This window comes from Egretta garzetta, unplaced genomic scaffold (genome assembly GCF_000687185.1).
Source record: "Egretta garzetta isolate BGI_Z169 unplaced genomic scaffold, ASM68718v1 scaffold547, whole genome shotgun sequence".
Taxonomy (NCBI): domain Eukaryota; kingdom Metazoa; phylum Chordata; class Aves; order Pelecaniformes; family Ardeidae; genus Egretta; species Egretta garzetta.
Genome location: NW_009260174.1, coordinates 305,692 through 311,691, shown reverse-complemented (window position 1 = coordinate 311,691; position 6,000 = coordinate 305,692).

Genomic DNA, 6,000 nt, shown 5'->3' with positions numbered 1-6,000 from the left:
CCATACAAAAAAAAGTTAAAGTTCTTAAAAGGTTTTCTATGTCTGTATGTCTCCTAAAATAGAAAAAAATTGCAAAAGACAATAAAAAAATAATGAATGGAAAAGGAAATATGCTTGGTCACAGTCTTTTTACTGTTGTTAAAAACAACATGTCTTTCTCCCTGGTGGCCTAGCTTCTCAGCCCATTCTCCTACCTGTGACAGTTCCTTTAATCTGTTAATTCCAGTTTTACTACAGTTGCTGAATTTCCACAGGCCTTGGGCATTTATTTCATGAACAATATTAAACTGAGATGGACTGGACCATATCTCCAAGGGAATTCCAAGTGCTGAACAAAGTAGTTTTAGTAGCTCTTTCTTCTGTACGAGAGCTGATCCTGTATGCCCTGCTTAGGTTTGGTTGCAGGATAGCTAGTGATGCCATCTCCCACAGGAAATGGCCAGTGACCCATCTGCTCTAGCTTCCAACAGTCTGGTGAACTCATTTGGTGTCTCACATCCAACAAGTTTACTCATCTGACAGACTATGCTGAATATGTTCAGTTATAAATCTTTTTTCTTCTGTTGAACTGGATTTATGAGCTGGAGTTAAAAGTGATTTTAAGAGAATTTGGAAAGAGACAATTTAGACTATGCCTACACTCCCTTTGGTAGAGAGGGCACTCATCAGAAATCCAAGCCTTACTGAAATGAATATTTAAGTTTATAACATTTATCTGAGTTTTCCTAAAAGCCTTGTAAGCTTACTAGGCTACTGGACAAAAGGAAGACCAGTATCTCTGTTCATTACTGTCTTTTGTGTGTGGCTCAAACAATTTGGTATAATCTGGGATGCCTCCCATATTTTGCCCAGAAGCAATATAGGTGCCAACTCTCTAAACTGCCACAGAGCTTAGACATGATCTAGGCACCTACTTGCTCAGAAATGTCAAATACAGCAGTTCTGGGGACACCCATCAGCAGATATTTGGACATCTTGGGAACCAGCAGAAGTCTGGGCCCAAGGTGACTATACCTACAGCACATAGGTATCCAAAGTATGCCTAAAGGCTTGGGTGGATCTAGATGCCAACTCCTAATCTTGCTCCAGACGACTCCTAATCTTGCTCCAGACAGCAACGTCAGCTGCCAGAATTGTGTGTTCAGGACCTCCCTAGCATACCTGGCATGCCAACGACTATAGGAAGAAACAAGGAGCTTCATTTCTTAGATACCCAGAGAGTTTCAGGGTCTGATTCAGGAGCAAAAGAAACTATACTGCTTTTGCTCTGCCACAGCACTCTGCAGATCTGCCTCCATCCATTACATGGAGTTCTATAGGGCTCTATAATGACATAAATGTACTTTAATTTAAAGAGCTAGAAAGAGGTATTACAATCTCATGGTTCTAAATACTGTGAAATAGTATTTCTTCTCTTTTTCTTTTAAAAGATTTCTGTATGGGTACAGCCTGATGTTTATGCAAAGCTTCTCTTTCTCAGTTGTAACCTCACTCTGCAGAACCTCTCCCGGCCTCTATATTTTTCGACATTAATTGTACAATTAGCTGTGCTTTGTGCATGTGTTGCATTAACACTTTTAGAAGTGGACTTTAAGAATATTGCCCCAAGTGTATATTCCTGTATCTGATTTTAGGGATACCTGCCCATTATAGCCTAAAGATATCATTCCCAGATCTCTTCTGAAAACAGCATTTTAAAATCTGCCCTGCTGATAAGTCTCTGACATGGGCTTCTTGGAGTGTGTAGCAGGACTCTGCTGGTCATCACTCATTTTCTAGGATGTATTTTGCAAGGAGACAGTCCTAAAGGCAGATGGGCTCTTGTCCCATTAAGAGATTCTGTGGATCAGAATTTAGGTGTGAGTCTAATTGTTAATGAAATTAATCTTAGTTTACAGAACGCAAGCAGGCAAATTGTGCTGCTGTGCTGCAGCGTATGCAGGATGTTTGTTAAATGCACATTCTTTAATCAGCAGATGAGCATTCACTGAAACTTTTCTGGTTAGATTTACCTAAAAGTTAACTTGCTAAGCTACACTGTTTAAAGTTCAAAATCCTCCCTCTGGGTTAAAACTGAAAATAACCAGCTATATTTTAGTATTCTAAAACATAGCATATTCTCCGTGAAGTCAAAAATAGGAGAAAGTAGGGAGATGATTATTTCTAATTTGGTCACAACAGTGGGTTGCACTGATGGCAGACATAATAAAGGCCCATTGCAAGCAGGGTAGGACGGGGCAGAGGGACAACAGATTTCTTGTTTGTGGGTGTCATTTCTTCCTTTTGTCTACAAATTTGTGTGAAGTTGTGTTTGTATAAAATTGTAAATTTACTTTCTTAACTTATTGCTAATTCGCTATGGTTTGGCCATAAACAGCAAACACTGTAATGTTTGTACCAGTAAGGAACATTTAACTGTAAGCATATACAATTTGTGGGGCAAAATGTACTGGCAAATATGTAAGATGTAAAGGTCTCCTCTGCTTGTTGAAAAGGTAAGCCAATAAACATAAATTTCTAGCCAAAATTGCTATTCTATCCTTAGGTAAAATCATGTTGAATGGTGACAAGGGCTACAGAATAGTAGATACACCTGCAGCCCTAATTCCACCCATACAACTGGATCAAGGTCCATTAATTTCTCCTTCCTGCAGGCATAAAACCCACAGAGGCTTTGGCAAGGCTGTAAAGGTTAGTAAAGCAGGTAAGCAGTATAGACTGATAGGCCAGTGACTCTCACTGTAACCTCTGGCACATCGGTCTATTCAATAGAAAATAATTTTGTAGCTACAATACTGTGCATGATGAAGTTTCACTCATTAATAAAGTGCTTTTAGATCAGTACATGACAGGCATTCTGCAAGTGCTCATCTCAGTCCAAAATACGGTAACTTTTGGCACAAACCTATTTATTTTTTTCTGTGTGTGTGAAGTTCTTATACAAACAAAAATATGCATTTAGATGATGAAACACATCTTACCACACAGTGTGTCGTAGGTTTATTGGATCTTTCTATATTTAATGTTAGTTTGTTTGTTTAGTGTGAGATCTTCAAGCTGAGTATCTTCTGGTATTGATGTGCTTAGCATTTGTATTAACATTCAAAACCATTCAAAACATCTAATTAATATATTTGGAATAAGCAGAAAACAGTGAGATAAAGTTATCTAATCATGTTTTAACAGGAACCAATTCATAAATCCTTTTGAAATGGAAACCACACTCACTGGAGAGCTGTTCCCAGAACTAGTGCGGCACCTCTGGGCTGCGGTCACTGTCAGACAAACTTAAATTATCTTCCGTGGCACGGCTCAGAGATCTCCAGCTGTTTGGCTGTGGTGGTGGTCTGCATTTCTGGGCATGCTGCAAACCCTGTGCGAGTGGCTGGAAGAACAAGGCTGGTGCGTAGCCGGCAGAAAGCTTTCCACCGCTGTTCTGCTAATGCAGTGCTGCCACTGGTGTCCATAATACCACCAGCTTTACCATTAGTGATGGGAGAGCAGAAGAAAATAGTTATGTGGGAATTTCTATGTCCTTTTATCTACTGCTGCTCTAAAATTTCAGTGGAGATCAGTTGCTCACCTTCTGTGTGTTGGTGGGACATAAAGCATTGACTCACCGATTTCAAAGGACACACCTGTGCAACTCAGGTTCACGCTGATGAGCACTTGCAAAGTTCAATTCAATGGAGTGATGTAAAAAGTCCTTCTAAAAGCAGATTAGCAATGTGAAATAAAGCGACCACATGAGACATTCTCTGATAACAAAAGATACACTTTTATGTCCAGAAGTTCTGTCTATTCCCAACCATATTTTACTGGCATATTGTTATGTAAAACCACGATCACTTCCTTGTTTACAAAATGTGTGGTATATTGCATGGAAATATTTCCAGTTGAAACCTCATAGAGCCAACTCAGCAAAACCAAAGTAACTTGGGGCTTTCTGAACTGCAAAAATGCAATTTCAGCCCGCAGATTAGATCCATTAAAACTGGTTAAATCTAGTCCTGTTTCGTTTAGATTTGAAATGGCTGTTGTAAAGTTTATCCTTTCAGATTAGCTACCAAGCATTGGTGTGTCACTTTTCCATAACACAAAGATGTTGAGAAAGCTTTTGCTGGGAGCATCACTTACCAATTCCTTACTCCAGATCAAATCTGTCAGAAGCTGATTGTCGCTGGGGGGGTCACATGTGGCTGGGGGACCGCCAAAATGCATCTGATCCTGGTGTCCAGCATGACATGTCTAACAAACGTGCAAGAGAGGAATAGGAGCCCACTGGTCCACTCCTGTGGACTCTCTGAGAGTTGGGAAACATCAAGCAATTGAATGGTTTCCTCTTCCTAGCAGCTACCAGACTACTATCAAGGGGTTACATTGCTGCAAAGGAAAAGTGCCAACATTTTTGGATATTCAAGTCTTCTTAAACACAGGCCCTCAGTGTAGCATGTTAGGCATCTGCATAAGGAAACATCCAAAATCTGAAAATCCAGACCAGATAAATTTGCTTACATAATGCCCCATACCAGCCAAAAGCTAAGTATCTGAGACACTGCCTGACACTTCTATTTCTCTGTGCCTTACTATGCCCCACTGTTTCTAAATCTTTGAAGATGTTGCATAATGTAGCATGGCAATCTTTTATTTCTCACTGCAGTATAACAAAAAGAACTTACTTAAAAGAACTACAGCCAATTTCACACCTGTTTCAAACTGTAGCCCAACTGCAGCCCAACCTAAATGCGAGCACTTCTCTGTCTTCCACCTGGTACTTCAAAGCAGCAGCAGCTTAGCAATTAGTACTTACTGCTTCTGTTGTAGTTAAGGCAGCCACTATTTCAGGAATGGCAGCATATTCAGGGATGAACCACTATAAAATGTAAGCTAGAAGGGCCTAAAATAAACGTCTTGTCAATCATTAGGAACATAATTTCTGTAAGGATGAAATCTTAAGCATGTTTGGAGAAATGGGCCCCTGTTATTTACTTCCAAAGGGCAAAATTCAACCAAAATAATCATAAAACTTGATTGGAATCAACAGTGAACTCAAACTGTGCTAACACAAACCAAATCTTTGAGGTAAAGAAGGGCAAAATATTCACGAAACATATAAACAAAGTGATAAATGGGAATGAGGCGATTTTCTCTCTTGCATTGGCAACATTAATACTAGAAAACAAGGTCTTGGTTTAATTGCATTTTTAAGGAATGTTCAGCAACTATAGATGGTGCACTTAAATGGAAAAATATGTAATACTATGGTGGCAGGGATGCTCTGAAGACAAGCACCATGCAAAGTATAAGCACAGTATTCATTTGTAGGACAGCAATATCATTAGGTTGGGACAAAAGTTTTATTAACAACACAGTAGCTAGTACTATGAAACTGAAGCCTTACATGCTAGTACATTAGCTGCCCCCCCAACTCTTAAATTAACAGAAAAATATTCTTTCTGTTACTAAACAAGGACTATGAACATGTTCCCTGATGAATGGCGATCCTTTAGGAAATTAAAGTGAGCATAAAAAATAAAATAGCAAATGAGGCTGCATTTTTAAGCTTATTTACTGCTTACAGATAGCACTGACACTTAAGATGCTTCCCTATGACTTCAAAAACCAGTAATTTTTCATTGAGCTATGCATCATATTCCCTATGTTGCAAGAATATATGAGTGTATCTTAAAGGCGCAGGAACAGGATGTCCCCATGTGCCAGAAGACAAGCTGGTGGGGATGAAGACTGTCCTGGCTGACCAGAGAGCTTTGGCTGGAACTCAGGAAAAAAAGGAGTTTATGACCTTTGGAAGAAGGGGCAGGCAACTCAGAAGGACTACAAGGATGCCTACTGTTTAATGCCTTCTTTGCCTCAGTCTTTAATAGTAAGTTGTTCTTGGGGTACCCAGCCCCCTGAGCTGAAGACAGGGATGGGGGAGCAGAATGAAGACCCCATAATCCAAGTGGAAACGGTTAGCAACTTGCTACACCACCTAGGCAC